General features: G+C 36.1%; 1 pseudogene; it reads left to right on the top strand.

The window, feature by feature from the left end:
* Window positions 1-6,617: 6,617 nt before the first annotated feature.
* On the top strand, window positions 6,618-12,678 carry LOC106058568 (prisilkin-39-like; annotated as a pseudogene).
* The last annotated feature ends 7,628 nt before the right edge of the window (window positions 12,679-20,306 follow it).

Below are 20,306 nucleotides of genomic sequence, written 5' to 3'. Positions count from 1 at the left end.
AGTGAACATTTCACAATCCAGTTCTTCTATTACACTCCAGCTCAATTAACCCAAGGCTGTGCTCAAAATGTACACCACTTGAACGTCTTTCTATTTATAGCACTCTTTACTGAACACAATGAAACAATTGAGTCGAGTGCGGGAATACCCGCTGAAACGTATTCAATATAAAAAAACAACAACTGGTGAGTGCGGGAATTCCCAGTAAATCGTATTCAAAATTGATAAAGTTTAATTTTAGGATGATTGTATTTTTTTTTTAAATTGTCAAACTGTGTGGCATTTTAGATGATATTTTTTTCCAAATACATATATAAACTGTTATCTAGCCGTTCTTGAAATCCGTGTCCACCCAGACCCCAGTGTCGGTCCTCCACGAAGGGAGTTATAGAGTAATTAATATTAAAAAAATCTTTTAAATTCCTCTTATTAGCTTACAAACTCTTCATGGATTCAAAAAGGTGAATGGACACTGGGTGGACATGGATTTCGAAAAAAAGCTTTAACGATTTTAATAGTTTGTTAATAGTTCGTTAATATTTCGCCATTTAGTATCTAAATCTGTTCAGTGCTTAAAGAAGGTTCCCTGACATCTCATCATACGAGACATTTCATCACTGCAACATTTCATCACCATAACATTTCATCACTGCAACATTTCATCACCATAACATTTCATCATTGCATAAAGTGCATTTTGCAAACATAAGTACATGTGGGTGTCATTAAGTAATTAACATACTGAGCAAGTTAACCCTAACGCTAAATGATGAATTCCTATAAGTCTAACTTACATTTTTCACATACAAATTACATTTGAACAAAAAAAAAACACAGAACAGGAGATGTATCATTCTTTTTAAAGTCATATCATAATGAGCAAATTTTTACATAAAACGAGTAAGCTGATTTGCAACTGATTTTTGGCTGCGACCCCTCAGGCCATAGTAAGTTTTTTATGCGGCCCATACACCTTAACGAGTTTGACATGCCTGCTCTACACTACAGAAAAGTTGTCAAATACTAAAAAGGTCAAACAATGGAAAATATCTAGAGCTGGTTCTTTAAAAAAATAAATAATTCTTTGTTCCAATAACAATATTTAAAAAAAAATATTTCAAAAGCTGTATGTCTCCAGGTTGAATAAATTACATTCTTGAAATCTGCATTTTTTTAATATGAATTCTTATTAATTCTCAGAAACAATATTTAATGTATCATTTCACATGAACTGATACCAACTTTTGATATCTATTAGCAAGATTGTAAAATTATGTCATTGTCAAACCAAACAGACTTTAATAATTGTCATCCTAAAATATCGAAACAAACCTTTCAATCTCTATTGCACTATTGCTTGATAAACATCAGAAACTTAAGAGCCACATTTAAGTTAAAATGACTCAGCAGATACGTCACTCGGCAGAGCTGCAACCCGCAGAGCTGCGGACACTCTTGCAGGACATGAGAGTCTTGCCTAAGTGCATCAAGGTTTAAGCGAAACCAGGCAAGTAGGCACTTATTGGGCAGTGTCCCGTTCCTCTATTATTTTCTCCATTGACCTTTTTAGCCTCCAACATAGATCGCCACGTGCCTACACATGTATCCAACACACCACCAGGACAACTCAGCGCTGAACCTTTTTCTTGAGTTGAATACAAAATAAATATTCCACAAGTACAAGTCACATTTACAATGACTTGAAATAAAACAGAGTAAGGCAGTGTTTCTCAATCATTTCCAAGTGTGATCCCTACATTACAGAATTTTTGTTCGAGCCCTCCTTAGAAGCTGTGGATCTAGAGGAGCGATGTAGGCCCCCACAGTGAGGTCCGTGAGGTGTGTTTTTTTTTTAAAGAAAATAATGAAAAGGAAAAGAAACTTATTCATAATTAAAACACAATTTCTTAAATGTTTTGTTTTTTCATTTATATCAATTTAAAACTATGTTTAGAATCCAAATTGACAGAATAAAATTTCACAACACGTGTCCGTTGTTGATTTTATTTTGTTCAGAAATAGTGTTGCCAATACAATTTGTTCAGAAATAGTGTTGCCAATACAATTTGTTCAGAAATAGTGTTGCCAATACAATTTGTTCAGAAATAGTGTTGCCTATACAATTTTTAAGCGTTGTAAAATGTTCTTCCTGCAGATAGAATTGAAGAAGTCGGCAAGATGTCTAATTTCGGGACGGGGCCTCGACGCATTCCGGCGTTTTCATTTTCAGAAATTCTTTCTCCTTCTTGTAGAAAGAAGAGAATATCGAAAACGCCAATGTTGATGTGCTTTCTTTCAGAACGAAATAATCATCCTAGTAAAAAAAAGTCGAGGGCCATATTAAGTCTATTAATAAAGAGGCAACCCTGGTCAGTAATAGGTCTATTATGCGAGGGACATTCTAGGTACGTGTAGCGCATGGACGTCTGTATTTGGCATGATCATTTTTAAGACCATCTTCGTGTTAAGTACATCTCTATCGCGGACCATTTTTGTACACACAAAAGTTGTCACTATAATAAAGTGCAATAGTCGGAAGAGATTCGACCATTCTGAGACAAGAAAATCCAGTAGAATCTATAACGGAGACGTTTTGAAATGTTTTCTTCAAAAAGTTTTGACACACATCTTTGCATACACCTCTCGCGAAAATGGTCTATATTTGACAAGGTTTTATTAGAAGATGAAACGACGTCTCTTACTTAAGATGATTTAATTTTAAAACATTGGTCATTATGTAATTTTAATAATATTCGGATATTGATTAATAAGTACAATGAAAATAAACTTTGTTTTTTGCCCCCCCCCCCCCCCCTTGTTGGTCGGTCGTTGGCTTGTAGCTCCAAAAAGCTAATACATCTGAACCGATGTAGGCGTATTATATTTTTAATAAATAAACTTTAAATAACTTGAAGAAACTTCTCTTGTGATTAAAAACTCAATATAACTGTTATAACAATATACAGAGATTTAACTTGCTTAAGTACAACCATTTAAAATAAAAAGGGAAAATACTTTAAACATTGACTTTTTACAGTGCGGGCTATTTCACTAAACAATAATAGTCATAGATGTATGGAGTAAGTAGATAATAATACGAAGAAAAAAATTTGTTGAGTGATCTGCTTCTGTAAGTGTCTTTCAAAACAAATAATACAAACAACCCGCCTTAATTCAAGTCCAGAAATGAGTAGGCGCCTATGGAAAATTCCGTGGGAATCCCTACCTTGCCGCTCTATTTTTTATTATTTTTTATAAATAAATTTCCAAAATAAATTTTATCGTTTTTTTTTTGTTTTTCGATTTTAAAGGATTGCGGAATAGTTAGAATTTATATAAAATATTTAAATATTTAAGTAATTTTGTTTATTAAACTAAAAATTAAAAAAAAAAACCTTGGAATAATGATTTGGCCGCCCCCTAACTTCGGCCGCCTGCGTGCAATGCACACATTGCACAATAGGTAGCGGCGGCCCTGCGGATATTGCACTCTTACATAAAGTCATTATATAATTGACGGGGGTCTTAATGACATGATACTTCTTGCGCCAGCTGTCCTCGGACACAGACGTTCTCATGTGCCATCACCTGGTCTGTTCAGAAAGAGTGTCAACACTGCAGTCAGAAGTTGACACTCTAATGTTGAACTAAGGGACACCAACTATTGGAACTATAAACAATGACGTATTGACAAGCTGGAGCGGAAGGGGAGGAGCTTACGATTACGTCACCAAATCTTTGACGAAGACAAAACTATACCGGGAAAGATAAATCTAGAACCCATAAATCCCTAACCCATGTGTATTCTGTAATTTGCTTCTTTTTAACGCTTTAAATCACAAGGCTTTATCACTGTTATTACTATTGTGGTAGATGTATAAAAAGTACTCTTTTAGACCAAGCCACCTATCTAAATTGATATGATACTTTTTTTTAATACCTTACATTTAAGTCCATGGCACAAGTAAAGGTAAAACACACAAATCCACTAATCAAAAGCATCCAAAGCTAAAAAGAAATGTGAAATCTTGTAAATTTAGATCCAAAATATGTACTGTAGAGATAGATATACATATCGCACATTCCCTTGATGACTGTATCTAGCTGCTGATGATGGCGTTACGACATTATCAGGAAAAGTCTAGACTGTAATGAATCGATAATATTTAAAGTCTTGATCTAGGTTGTTATATTTGGTTTTGCTGTGCTTGAAAAGAAATGTCCGCTTGTCTAGTTCACGTCCGCTTGTCTAGTTCACGTCCGCTTGTCTAGTTCAGAAAGAAAATTGTTAGAAACTTTATTGCAGATTTTCATACATGGCAAAAAAAAAATACAGGAATTGGTGATACACTATGTTTTTACAAAGCCTTTATCAACTCACTCTGTCTGTCTGTTTCTCTGGTAAAAAGTTTGTAGATGTTATTTATCCCACATCCAATCTCGAATCGAGCTAAAATTTTACCAAATTATTTCTTTTACCTGACAAAACCAAAATCATTTTTTTTTTAAGTTACCGATTAGTTAATTTATTATTGGAAATTAACTTGAGGAGGCAGTGAGGCCTCGAGTTCGAATTCAGGTCGTTCAACTTTTTTTAAAACATAAATGCATTTTAAAAGGGATCCCTGTTACATTCACCCAGATGCCCCCTTCTCCCCCCCTCCACCCCCACCTTTTTCAAACTGGTCCAGACAGTGATAGGATCATATCGTATTGAGAAAGCAAGAACAATTGGTAAAAATATTTCAAATCGTACAGATTTATTCTTGTTAGTAAAGATCTATTACAAATTTAATTACATGACTGATACAAATGAATTCATACAGCTACGCTTAATATAAGTTTTGTTAGTAGTATTTTTCTTTTTTTTTTAAGTATAGGATCCATTGTGAACATTTTAAGCACTCGGAATCATTTTTTTAACCATTAGTATAGTTCCATGTTTTAACCATGTTTTAACTTCAGTTTATCGCACCAAATAGTTTGAAGATGGAGGACTCATTAGACTTTTGTTCTATGACTTGAAACTATTTTTAATCAAGACTTGATACAAAGGTCAACTGCAACGCATTGAAACATTGTTAAAATTAGAGCACACTTTTTGTTAATTGACAACAGTGACATTTATATCAGCGTCCTTGACATTGTTTAGTCTACCATGGAAATCTCCTTTGCGAATCCTAAATCCACATCAATAAGCACTCACGCTGTCTGCTCTCTCTCGCTCTCTCTCTCTCTCTCTCTCTCTCTCTCTCTCTCTCTCTTTCTCTCTCTCTCTCTCTCTCTCTCGCTCTCTCTCTCTCTTTCTCTCTCTCTCTCTCTCTCTTTCTCTCTCTCTCTCTTTCGTCTTCTATACAGACAGAGAAATGAAACAAAAAGAAAAAGTATACATAGGGAGGAAGAGAACGAAAGAGATGGAGGAAAGAGAGGAGAAAGTATCTGTTTATAACACATTCTGTTTATAACACATTCTGTTTATAACACATTCTGTTTATAACACATACAACACAATCTGTTTATAACACATTCTGTTAATAACACATACAACACAATCTGTTTATAACACATTGTGTTTATAACACATACAACACAATCTGTTTATAACACAATCTGTTTAGAACACAATCTGTTTAGAACACAATCTGTTTAGAACACATTATTCTCTCGTTCTAAAAAAAATTATATTTTTTTTATTATTGAGAATCTATTGAATAAACTTAATCTGGAAATTACAATTACAGAACAATCACCTCGTAAATCTTATTTCCCAGTTATTTTTTCCCACTATAATTAAACAACAACAAACACAACTTTCAAAAGTTCTAAAATAAAAACCAGGTTTGTAACATACAATTCTTCTTAAAAACCTCACTCTCCTTCGTACATTCCGTAAGGCCGCTCGATAAGCCTATAGGCTAAGTCTATATATCTATTTGTACAAAGCTTATATCCATTCGCTCTGTCTCATACAAATTTTGAACACGTTATTTCTCCCACTTCCCATTCTCAGATCAAGATGAAACTTTGCACAATTATTTATTGTCAAAGAGAACACATGAATCAATAAAACAATTAACCAAATAGTTTATAAAACAATGATAATAAATTATTCTTAAATTATTGAGATATATGTAATTATTCCCTTTAAAAAATTTTTTTTAAAGTATTTGTTATAAAATGTTTGTAAAATGTTTTACATGTTTCGGATGTTCCTTCATAGTTGAAGATAATTACTTCCTAGTCCAAACCTCCCTCAGGACGACGGGGGATGGGAGCGGGCAGGTTTTGAACCCTGGACCATCGATAATTCTGAACGACAGTCCAGCGCGCAAACCGCAGGACCAGGAAGCCATCCATTTCTTATATTTTGCTTGATATTATGTCACATAGCCATCGTAAATACGAATAACTAGGTCTACCTTTCCATTTTTATTATCACTTTTTTTTTTTTTTTTTTTTCAAGCTTTTTATTTTTCTTGTTTCTTGAAGTAAAGACTTTACCGACTAGTGCATTTCTTCTACTTAATTAATGAGTTTACAGAGTATCGGAGTTAAGTCACATGGTTGCACTCAATCCTTTATGAGACAGAGACAGGTGTTGACGAGAATAGTGTCTTGTCATCATATGCACCGAAAATATAAATAAAGTGCTGAGTGCCCTTGTCGTGTCTCATTGACTCGCCGCCATGTCCAAGCTCAGTGTCTACCTTGTGGTGAGCAGTCTGCTGGTGTGGGCTGGTGCTCGCGTTCTGGAACCAAGGCAGGTTTGTGTTAGAATGAATTTAGATTTGTAACTCGTGGGGGGGGAGAGGTCTCTCGATAGATCAAATTTTGATTCATGAGCTACAACCGTTATATCAGAGCGCGTCTTGTATGTAGAGCGATTTGACTTCTGAATGGACACACAAACATGCATTTTAAACAGGACCGGTCTAAGGTCACTGCAACCTATGCGGTCGTATTGTATGTGTCAATTATTAATTTAAACCATTATAACTTAAATAAAAATAACAGGGTTTTCACGGCCTCTCGAGTCTCAGGAAATCCCCTGAAAAGGCAAAATATACGAAAAAGTCCTGGAAATCTCCTGAAATTATTCAAATCTCCTGAAAAATGGACAATATTGTCATTTTTGGGGTGTCAATAGATAAAAAACAGCATTGTGAGCTTTCATTTTATGAAAATTTATTTCAAAGACGAAAGTATTTTCTAACTAAAAAAATCTAAATTTTGACATTATGATGATCCCTACCCAGAATACTAGGCCCGCGCAATCCGTTTCGCATAGGGCCCCGCAATTTCTAGGGCTGGCCCTGATTTTAAAATATAACTTTTCAGTCATTTTCTTTTCATACATTGTATTGCCCTCTTATTTCTTATACCTTTAAATTGTTTCCATCACTTTTTAATAGTTTATATTTATTTAAAGTTATATTTACTGATTTGTCTATTTACTGGTAATTTTTAGCCCCCGAAATGGGAAAAGCTGGTATTAATTTTGTGTGGTTTGTCAGTACATCCGTCAGTCACGTTTCATCGCTAAAACTACAAAAGATATTGAAAATCAAATATCATATTTTATATCTTTCAAATTTCTGGTGTAACCGCTTTTTTTATATTCTAAAATTTAGTTATTCAAGCAGCTTTTGCGTAAAAAATAAACCACTTTAAAATAATTTTTTTAAAAAGACATCAGGGAAGGTAAGTCTTTAAAATAGGTCACAGACTTCTTGATTGATAATTTTGTCCTCCCTGATGGGTGCACGAATTCGCAAAAAAAAAAAAAAAAAAAAAAAAAAACTACTAAGGTCAAAATCAAACAATATTAATGGCTCATTATTAATGTTTTTTTTTCTTCAATTTATTAACTTACTTATTGAGTATAATTCACATTTAAAAGTTGTTGTTTTAATTTTTGATCCGAACATTCGCTTCAGTTGTAAATCTATAAAAAGGATTACATTTTTAACGCGCGGCCTTGAGAGGTCATGGTGCACATGACGTCAATCTAATTGGAATCCAGATTGTGCTGGCAACATGACACCCTCGTTAACTGTTGGTCATAGAAACAGATCTGCTACTATAGATCACAGAGTCTGAAAGGGGTACCTTTACTTTACTTACTTTTTTTTTGTATTCGTATCAATGGGGCTTGAGTTCGAATCCTGACTCGAGCTAAATTGTGTCTGCTGAGCGCCCCAAAAGCAGCAAGAAAACCTCCTCCAAGATACCCCCTCCCACAGGTCCACAAATGAATTTTGGACATAAAAGAATAAAAGATGAATGAAAAATAATTTTTAAGAAAATGAATTCAGTAAAATAAAATAAAAATTTCAACCTATCGTAAAGATATCAATGAATACAATGGATTTTATTATATATTATTATGTATTTAAAAATAAAACTTAAGTTCCCCCTTTCAGACCCCAGCGATGTATTGGACAGATGATTTAAAGTTCCTCTGTTTCTGTGGCCCAATGCTAACGATGTTGTCCTATGGCCAGCGACAAACCGCCTTTACTTTTACCCATCTAATGTCTGGTACCCGTGAGAGTTGTGTAGACTCAATAATATAATAAAAATATTTAAATTAGTTTACAGATATGCATAATTATACCAAGACTTTATTTTAAAACACAATTGAATTATGTGTAGGATGTCCATCTAGTAGCTAGAATATAATAATTGTCCATAATGAATTATCTGTTGTTTTCCTGTCTAGTATGGATTCGGATTCAGACCTGTGCAGCTTTGTGTAACCGATGAAGCTCTAGTCGTGCCTGGTGACCTATTTCACGTGACCAGTCCGAACTTTCCAGAGAGAAATTACCTGGACAACACACGATGCCATTTCACCTTCAAAACTGTGTCTCAGCCTGTTCTTCTCAATATCAGAATCGAGTGAGTTGAATATCATTCATCGTTATCTTAAGGACATATTGTAATATAATACAGTTTTAGGTTGTGATAGATGAGGCTTTACCTTCTGATAGATGAGGCTTTACGTTGTCATAGATGACTTATGATAGATAAGGCTTCAGATAGGCCTCATGTTGGTAAAGATTAGGCCTCACATTGTGATAGGTGATGTTTTACGTAGTGAGAGATGAGGTTTCACGTTGTTATAGATGAGGCTTCAGGTTGTTATAGATGAGGCTTTACATTGTGATAGATGAGGCTTCACATTGTGAGAGATGAGGCTTCACGTTGTGAAAGCTGAGGCTTTACGTTGTGATAGATGATGCTTCAGGTTGCTATAGATGAGGCTTTACATTGTGATAGATGAGGCTTCGCATTGTGATAGATGAGGCTTTACGTTGTGATAGATGAGGCTTCATGTTGTTATAGATAAGGCTTCACATTGTGATAGATGAAACTTCACGTTGTGAGAGATGACGCTTCTTGACATTATGGCTGAGACTTCACGTTGTGATAGATGAGGCTTAACTTGTGATATATGAGGCTTTAGGCTGTTATGCATGAAGTTTCATGTTATTTTAGATGAGGCTTCACCTTGTAATTGTTAAGGCTTCAGGTTTGATAGATGAGGCTACACTTTGTGATAGATGAAACTTTATGTTGCTATTAATAAGGCTTCAGTGATAAATGAGGCTTTTCATCGTAAAAGATGAGTATTCATATTGTGTTAGATGAGGCTATACGTTTTGATAGATGCGGCTTAACATTGTGGTGATGAGACTTTTCGATGTGATTGATGACGCTTCTTGACATTATGGCTGAGACTTCACGTTGTGATAGATGAGGCTTAACTTATGATATATGAGGCTTTAGGCTGTTATGCATGAAGTTTCATGTTATTTTAGATGAGGCTTCACCTTGTAATAGTTAAGGCTTCAGGTTTGATAGATGAGGCTTCACATTATGTTACATGAGGCTTCAAGCTGTGTTAGATGATGTTTTACGTTGTGATACATGAGGCTTTAGGTTGCTATAGACGAGGCTTCACGTTGTGAAGTAGCATTATAGTAGCATGAGGCTTCACTTTTTGTTAGATGTTTTACGTTGTGATAGATGAGGCTTTAAGCTGTTATAGATTAGGCTTCACGTTGTGATAGATGTCGTCCCATTGTGAAAGTTGAGGCTTCATTTTGTCATATATGAGGCTTCATGTTGTGATACATGTTTCGAGTGTTTTGAAATGACAATCATTACACCCCAGCCCGAGCCTCTCGCAGAACGGCATGGGATTTCGGCTGTCAGGGATCAAACCTGGGACCATCGAAACGACACTCCAGAACGCATACCACAGTAACCACAGTAACCACACTAACAAGCAGCCGGCTTATAGTCAGGTTAAATCTGAAAATCTTTATTGCTAGGTTTAAGTCTCACTTAGCTCATTTGATTAAGTTTAAGTCTCATATAGCTCATTTGATTAAGTTTAAGTCTCATATAGCCAGATTCTCACATTTCTATTTTTTAAAAAGCCTCACTGATTGTACACGAGATACAATAAAGAGCTAACGAATTATGGCTTTTCGAGTTAATAAATCATTCTAAAGTAGTTAGAGAGTGTGCGTCTTTTCTTCAAATGGTTTTTCGTTGACTTCTTTCAGTACTTTTGACCTCGAGTCTGAGATATCCTCCTGTTCCTACGACAGCCTGTGCATCAACGGAGTCAAATTTTGTGGGAACTGGACCAAAGACCGTGTGTTCCAGTACATTGTTCCCGCGGATAGTTCGTTCACTCTGGACTTCAAGACTGATGGCTCTGCTACTTATCGTGGATTTCAAGTGAGTACTTTAGACTGTCCAGAGATCATCCCTGTAGGAAATCCTCGCGAGATGGGTGTGATGAGTGCAGTTCAAACTTAATGCATGAATTGGTCAATATTATAGAGACTACTCTTTTGATAATTCTTTGTGACTGGCCAGGCCCATAGTCTTATAATGAAATACCAATACCTCCAAGAAAGTTCAATTAAGGAAATATTTTTGAGCTCAAGGAAAGTCATAATTGAAAAAAATTTCTAGCCCGATTCTCAGCTAAAATTTTAGCCAAAATGGCAGTGGAATGTTTTCTATATTCATGTTTATATTTTTTATTGCTACAATCAGACAAGACTTAACCCTAACACTGATAATAGACGTTGATTATTTAAAGGATTATTAAACACAGACGTACTAATCGGGGATCTAGAGGTGATTAAAGTACAGATGAAGAGATCTAGAGTGAAGTGCAATTTTTATAGGAACACTAGCATTACACACCGGCCACGCCCGTTAATTTGTTCCCAGGCTATATATTGTTTCTTTTGGCCTGGACATCGCCTCCCTTTTTAGAAAGCTTATATAAACTCACTCTGTCTGGTTAAACGTTTAGACCTAATATTTCTCCAACAACAAATCTCGGATATGTCGGAAATTATGCACAATTTTATCTTTTACCAGACAAAACAAAAAATCATTTTAAAAAATAATCACTTAGTTAATTAACTATTTTTAATTACATATTTTGTTTTAGTATCCAACAAGGGAAAGACATTGTACGTAACTGATATGGTGGTATAAGTTGAATTGGCCCCCTTTATACTTTATGTTTCAGTTTGAAACTAACCATAGATAACTATAAAACCTTCTATTTTCATAAGCCTTCTGCGCTCCCACAGGATCCAAAGTTAGCTGGAGGGAGAGTGAGGGGGTGAGCGAACAAAAGGTTGTTTCTTAAATTTAAATAACTTTCATACAAATATTATTTCTCTTTTTTTTTTCTCTTGTTTATTTGATTGTAATCTTTGCAGCTTATCGTCAACGCAACTGCTTACAACAATGACGTTGTGACCATCGTCGATGGAGGTCTGGGTACTAGGAACGACTCGCTTCACTCCAGTCCTTATACACTCTACTCCTTGAACTACCAAAACAAATGCGGCATTGAGGCTTTCATGTCTCCCACAAACTAGCCACCAGCGTACACCTCAACCACTGGCTACAACACCGACACTACGCCGTCATACCAATACACTAGCGATTACCCTTTTTATGACAGCTCGACTTATTACCAGTATAGCACTAGCTACACCGACTCAACGAGTTACCCTTGGTATTCTAGCTCCACAAATTACCCTAACAATAACTATACTAGTACGTATTATCCATACACAACGGGATACCCATGGTACTACAGCACTACCTATTACCCGTACTCAACCAGTTACCCTTACAATTATGACACCACCACTTATTACCCTTACTCAACCAGTTACCCATGGTACTACAGCACCACATATTACCCTTATTCGAGTTATTCCCCTTGGTGTTATGACACCACCAACGCTTACCAATACACCACTGGCTACCCTTGGTATTACAGCACCACATATTCCCCTTACTCAGGCTATTCCACTTGGTATTACGACACCACCAACGCTTACCAATACACCACTGGCTACCCCTGGTATTACACCTCTACTTACAGCCCTTACACCTCCTCGCCATCCCGCAGCACCGACTACACGGCCTCCCTGCTCCAGCAAGCCCTGCAACAGATCATCTCAGAAAGACCCAACCAAGAGCAAACCCTGCGTATACTCAACCAAATATTGGAGAATCTTGGCTATTAGTTACCATTATTGTTTAAAGCCTTCAGTCTTGTGACAGACACTTGATGTGTAATTAATGTATTCATTAATAAATATTAACATTTGAATAACTGGCTTACCTTACTACTTTGTTCGTCATCTTAATTATCGGAAAATACTAATGCCGGGGGTGCAGTAGCTGAGCGGTAAGCGCTTGGCTTCCGAACCGAGGGTCCCGGGTTCAAATCCTGATGACGACTGGGATTTTTAATTTCGGGATCTTTGGGCGCCTCTGAGTCCACCCAGCTCTAATGAGTACCTGACATTAGTTCGGGAATAGTAAAGAATACATCATCTGCCCTAAAAGCCAAAAAGTCTGAAAGGAGAACTTTACTTTTTTTAAATATACAAATGCTTTTTTTTATGAATATTTAAAATAAATATTACATTGTTCATATTTTTTCCCTATGGTCTTATGTAACAGAATATATATCTCAAATTAACATAACACGTATCCAGTCTGAGAATATCTGAAACTTTGTTTATGATACAGAGGAAAGTATATAGTAAGACTAAAAATAACCAAAATACGAGTGTGTGAGCCTTAACACTCATGAAGTCTTCTGTTATTGTTAGAAAAACATAATTATACCTCTAAGTTAATCATCTGGCTCTCTAAGTTAATCATCTGGCTATACGTCTAGTTCGTTGACCACCTTGGAGACTGACGCCAGTTCGCTATTAGTTTTAAATGATCAAAATTTTAAATGTTCACAACTCTTGTGAAAAAAAAAATTCGACTTAAAAGGGAAGTAATATATACATTAGATTAACCGTTATCTTTAGTCTAGGTTATAGTTCTTTATTCCCCCGTCTTCGAAATCGCTGTAACTGATTGTAAGCACTACACATTGTAGTCTTGTATATAGTAGAAACACAACAGTAACATTAATTTATTGTTGTATTTACTTTAGAAGTTTGTTAATTACCCACCGTAGGTTCAAAAAGTTTAGCAAATATTCTTCGAAATTGTTTCTTTGAGACTTCTTTCAGAATCATCCGAGTCAATGCCATACGTCAGCAAATCTTTTGGACTTCTAAATGCTGTATACAGTCCCAATGCTTGTTTCATTTAGGGGCATCATTTTCTTTTTAATTCATACCTTTTTTTTTACCCCCCTTTTTCTAGCGCACACGTTCCATGTTGACTCTTTCCTTGTACTTTTAGTCTTCTCGCGCAAAGCATTATCGGATGTGTTCAGTGCCGGATTTAGATCGTTTCGTGCCCGTATCACCAAAATAAATCTATGATAAAATCAAGATCGAGGCTGCTTATTCCTAAATCACTGCTCCTATGAACCAGGCAGTTAAAAATTGCGTGGACATTTTATAATTCTATAAACTGCTTTCCTCTACGCTCTCAGAGTACAGCCATTTCTTAACACGTGTTTCTCAGCCACATTGTTGAAACTTGAAAAGGAGCCCCACCAAAAAAATCATGCCCAGTGTTAACAGGCCCCCATTTACTTAACTCCGGCACTGAAAGTTCATATGCACTAAAAGATGGAGGTGTATTCAATGAGATCGTTACATCGTTGTCCTCTTTCCTATCTCTTGGCATGGGTTAAATGACGGCAAATGCTAGTGTAATTTTCCCTTATTTATAACATCTAACTCTATTGCTTAGATATTTTTTTTTACACTCCTAATGATAAAAAATTGATGGGTGGGTAACATTAATGAACATTCTGGCAGAAGTTTCACCGCTTTAGAATGTTGATTGGAAGATGTAAATTGTTTAAACTGTTTCATAACTATTGCATGGTCGCATGTAAAAAAATCTTATAGAAAACAAATACTTCTAATGTTACCACTCCATCAGCAAGTACCGTACATCTAGCCAAGAAACTTTTCTAATATTGTTTTAACATGGCGTTTCGTTGTGCCAGCTTTCTTGGTGATGCCCTTTTCCCGTTCTTAATATGCCGATAGGTTGACTCTTCAAATCAGTGTTTGTGAAATGCATACAAAGTAAGCAGGTGACCAACCATTTTAAACGTAATAAAATATATTTCCTTACAATAATAAATAGACTGTGTCGCTGACATTTTTCATGTAAAAAAAAATTGAAACCATAAAAAATGTTGACGTCTGCTAACATGTCCATTGTCAAGAGAGCGTGCCGGTTTATGTCTCTGAGCGTGTCTGGCCTCTTGCTATGCATTCATGAACAAGACACACATTCAAATTGAAAAGCTTAAAACATTAATAGCTAAGGAGGAGCACGAAAAAAAAAGTGAAAAAAAAAATGAGGGGGCTGGATTGGAAGGGAGCCACATAAGTGAAACACTACATTGCGAGGTGGGAACTGAAACTATTAATCCTTTAATGCTTGTTGATCTGTTTGTATCAATGTAGACCTAAAAAATAAATATGGGTGTGTGTATTCTTGAAGTTGACGTGGAATTGGACTGTGTTATTATTCCTCAAAAGTACCGTTGGTGAAATCGGTTGAGGAATTCGTGGTATGAATGCATTTACTGCATGAAGAAAGGACAACGGACAATAAACACATTTCTTTTAAGATATCTAAACACCTATTCGAAAGTTTGAAGCATAAAATAACACATTTGAATACAATCATGCTGACATCTTTTTACCTTCTAAATGCTGTATACAGTGCCAATGCTTGTTTCATTTAGGGGCATCATTTTCTTTTAAATTCATACCTTTATTTACCCCCTTTTTCTAGCGCACACGTTCCATGTTGACTCTTTCCTTGTACTTTTAGTCTTCTCGCGCAAAGCATTATCGGATGTGTTCAGTGCCGGATTTAGATCGTTTCGTGCCCGTATCACCAAAATAAATCTATGTTAAAATCAAGATCGAGGCTGCTTATTCCTAAATCACGGCTCCTATGAACCCTGCAGTTAAAAATAACGTGGAATTTTTATAATTCTATAAAATGCTTTCCTCTACGCTCTCAGAGTACAGCCATTTCTTAACACGTGTTTCTCAGCCACATTGTTGAACCTTGAAAAGGAGCCCCCACAAAAAATCATGCCCAGTGTTAACAGGCCCCCATTTACTTAACTCCGGCACTGAAAGTTCATATGCACTAAAAGATGGAGGTGTATTCAATGAGTTCGTTACATCACTGTCTTCTTTCCTATCTCTTGGCATAGATTAAATGACGGCAAATGCTAGTGTAATTTTCCCTTATTTATAACATCTAACTCTATTGCTTAGATATTTTTTTACACTCCTAATGATAACAAAATTGATGGGTGGGTAACATCAATGAACATTCTGGTAGAAGTTTCACCGCTTTAGAATGTTGATTGGAAGATGTAAATTGTTTAAACTGTTTCATAACTATTGCATGGTCGCATCTAAAAAAATCTTATAGAAAACAAATGCTTCTAATGTTGCCATTCCATCAGTAAGTACCGTACATCTAGCCAAGAAACTTTTCTAATATTGTTTTAACATGGCGTTTCGTTGTGCCGGCTTCCTTGGTGATGCCCTTTTCCCGTTCTTAATATGCCGATAGGTTGACTCTTCAAATCAGTTTTTGTGAAATGCATACAAAGTAAGCAGGTGACCAACCATTTTAAACGTAATAAAATATATTTCCTTACAATAATAAATAGACTGTGTCGCTGACATTTTTCATGTAAAAAAAAATTGAAACCATAAAAAATGTTGGCGTCTGCTAACATGTCCATTGTCAAGAGAGCGTGCCGGTTTATGTCTCTGAGCGTGTCTGGCCTCTTGCTATGCATTCATGAACAAGACACACATTCAAATTGAAAAGCTTAAAACATTAATAGCTAAGGAGGAGCACGAAAAAAAAAGTGAAAAAAAAAATGAGGGGGCTGGATTGGAAGGGAGCCACATAAGTGAAACACTACATTGCGAGGTGGGAACTGAAACTATTAATCCTTTAATGCTTGTTGATCTGTTTGTATCAATGTAGACCTAAAAAATAAATATGGGTGTGTGTATTTGTTGAAGTTGACGTGGAATGGGACTGTGTTATTATTCCTCAAAAATACCGTTGGTGAAATCGGTTGAGGAATTCGTGGTATGAATGCATTTACTGCATGAAGAAAGGACAACGGACAATAAACACATTTCTTTTAAGATATCTAAACACCTATTCGAAAGTTTGAAGCATAAAATAACACATTTGAATACAATCATGCTGACCTTCTTATGTGTGTGCTTTGGGGGGGGGGGGGGTCCAGTCTGCCAGGTGTGTTGTCTTATTTTTTTTCCTTCAAATCGCTCTGTTGATCATCAAAAGATGTCAACCATAGCTAAATACTTTTTTTGTAAAAAGGCCTACTAGCAGAAGTGACAAAATAAGTATTGACAGCCCTTGTAAAAAAGAAAGGAAATTCAAGTACTAAAAACTAAATAGAGTAACCTTAGTTCACTTCTCATCAACATGACTAGTCACATAGTTGATACCAGGGCCGGCTTTGGGTCACTGCAACCTATGCGGCCGCAGTGGGCCCCGCACTTTCAGAGAACCTGCGCAAATTCTAGGTCTAAATTTTAAAATTAAACCATTATAACTTATAACAGGTTTCCGCAGCATCCTGATTTTCCAGGAGCTATTAAAATCTCCTGGAAACTAAAAAAAAAAATATCCTGAAAAATATACCAATTGTCATCTTTAAGGCATATTCTACCAAATACCGCCACAACCCTGGTAGAAATTTTATCCGTCCACTAGTACAATTCTTTCCCAAACTACTTTGTTGCACTCAGAATATTTGTACCCGTAACTGTGGCATCTGGTGAAGAGGCTTCTCGCGCCTCAAACTAATCAAGAATTACTTAAGGTCAATAATTCACTAAGATAGCTTGAACAATTTGGCAATTCTTGCTATTCAGCGTGATCTATGTAGGAAATAGAATTATGTTTATATATTGTATAACTTCGCTACATGCATAGCTCGTAAAGTAAAATTGATCGGGATTTTATACTTAGTATTAAAGAATGAATAAAATGTAACAAGAATTAATTTCCTAATACAAATTCTTAATTTTTACGTATTATTCTTAACCCTACCCAGACTGTGCCCCACGCAATCCATTTCGCATAGGGCTCCCCCCCCCCCTGATTGTTAGAGCAGGCCCTGGTTTATACACTCTTAAAGAGAATGTCTACTCACATAGTTAATACATTCTTAAAGAGAATGCCTAGTCACATAGTTGATACATCTGTGGCTTAAAAAGCCCCTACTAGAAAATAAAGAAAGTAGGCCTTTAAACCAACTCTGTGTACATCAACCGCGCGTCAGTGTGACGTCAATGTCAACAGATAACGTCATGATTACTGATTGACAGAATTCTAAACATCTTCTTTTTTAACCCATCCCCTCCCATTACATTTTCTTTCCACTCCCTACCCAACACATCTGGTCTGATTCAAGGACAAGGTCAAAGATGAGACTAGGATTGCCAGTGAACCAGTTAGTAAGCTATACGTAAGTTTAGTTGGGAGCTCGGTGGCTGAGAGTTGACTTCCGAACATGGGGTCCAGGGTTCAAATTTTGGTGAAGACTACGTATTTGAATTTCGGGATTTTTAGGCGCCCCTGAGTCCATCCAACTCTAGTGGGTAGTAATGGGTACCTGACTTTAGTTAAGGCGGTTGGTCGTTGTACCTGACAACACAAGAATCAATTTTAAAAAACACCAATTAGTTATTTAACCATTGATAATTAATTATTTTCTTTGGTATCTTAAACAAGGGAAAGAATTTGTACTTGACTGAAGTAGTGGTACAAGCTGACTTAGTCCCCTCTATAGAAGTTCGTCTAACTCTTAGTGAACACAACCTGAAAAAATAGGACGAGACTATATAAACAATAGATAACTAAACAATCTTCCATGTTTATAAGCTTTCCACTAGCAGAGTGGTTACCATGTTGGCTAGAGCCATGAGTTCAAATTCAGGTCGTTCCCCCCCCCCTTTTTTTACAAATGCTTTTTATTGTTAGTCTAGATCTATTACTAATTTGATTACAAAATTAATTAATGCAACCAGTGCTTTTTTTGTAAAAAAAAATTTAAAAAAAATAGGTGCCGGTACTCAGTGATTAGGTGCCGGTACTCAGTAGTTGATTGCCTAACTTTTAACTACTAAAAATTAATAATATACGTTAAAAAACAAGAAAAGAAATATTTTTTTGGAAAAGGTACCAGTACACTGTACTGGTGCGTACCGTCACAAAAAAAAAGCCCTGGATGCAACTATTCTTAATATAAACTTTGTTGGTTTTTTTTTTAAGTATTTTTTTTTTTATATTTTCTTGTTTAAGAGCATGTTTGTCTCAATTTTTTTACCGACCATCAGAGTTAAAAGCTTAAAAGAAATTTCGTCTCTCCTTTGCCTCTTGAATAAAAGTGTTTCAGCACTGCAAAGTTCAGAAAATCGCAAGCGCTCCGATTAAAACACCCATTGAAAAAAAAAATCTCACATTGCTCTATCCAGTCTCCTTACCTTCATGGGTGCACCTGGGGGGGGGGGGGGTCAATGTATACAGAGTCTCAAAATTAAAAAAATTCGAGCCTGAAATAAAAAATAATTGTGAGAGTGTGACTGACCCACAGGGGCCTCTGGTGAGTTTTGTGTTCGTTAACTCCCTTTCTATTATTTTTTCGCCAGATAGGTATTCAATGTTTATGAGTTTGTACTCAATACACATATAAATCATCATGGATGAAAGATCGAATCAAACTCAGTGAAATGTTTCTATTCTTAAAGAAATAAAAAAAAATTTAAAAAAGTAGCGTTCGTCATACCACATACCTCCTAGTGATGCCAAGGGCTGCTACCACAGCTGGCCCACTCAACCTTAGCTCATTGCCATGTATGATTTATGATTCCTGAGTCTTTATTAAATTTCAGAGAACGGTTTTTAAATGACTTTCCTTGAAGAGTTATATATCTACCCGAAACGGGCCGTTGAAAACGGGCCATAGTTAAAATACACGACATCGAATGTTTTATTTATTTCCATTGAGCTCTGTCAGCAAACTTTTTTTTTAGTATCCAAGAAGAAAGTAAAGAATCTTCTTCCAGATCTTTCGATCTCTATGGCAGATGATAAAAGGGAATATTTTTAATGACCAACGATTAACAAGGGTACCATTTGGCCAGCACAACGACCAATCCCCTTTACTTTTCCCAACAAATGGCAGATTAGAACTACTTGATAGTTTTTTTTTCTCTCGTAGCTTCATTTGTACCGGTGGTTGGGGGGTTGAGGGTGGTGACTGAAAACGTTTGATTTCAGAACCGAAGGCTCTCGGGTTTAAACCTTGCTGAAGGCATGGCTTTTATTTTCGAATCAGTACGTCATCCGTAATGGGTACGTTGCATTTTTTTTTTTTTTTTGCTGTGTGTTGGTCTCGCGACACCCTTGTTAACTGTCAGCTATAGAAACATTGATGTCATTTATCCCATGGATCGCATTGACTGATTGGAGGAGGAGGGGGGGGGGTATTTATCTTTTTTTTTTCTCTAACCAACTAGTCGTGATAGTATTTTTACATATCTTGATTTACATTAAAACAAGAGTCATTCAGTGGCGTAGCTGGGGGGGGGGGGGAGGTCAAAATTCGATAATCTCCCCAGGCCCCCCTTGAGGGGTCCCCTAAACGAGTGTCCGAAGTTGTTTTTTTTTTACATTAAGTATTAAAAGCCACTGTCATGTACTCTTGCTATTCATGTTGTTATATTAGT

The sequence above is a fragment of the Biomphalaria glabrata genome, chromosome 12, assembly GCF_947242115.1.
Source record: "Biomphalaria glabrata chromosome 12, xgBioGlab47.1, whole genome shotgun sequence".
Taxonomy (NCBI): domain Eukaryota; kingdom Metazoa; phylum Mollusca; class Gastropoda; family Planorbidae; genus Biomphalaria; species Biomphalaria glabrata.
The sequence above is the reverse complement of the archived record's forward strand: the minus strand, read 5'-3'. Positions and strand labels throughout refer to the sequence as shown.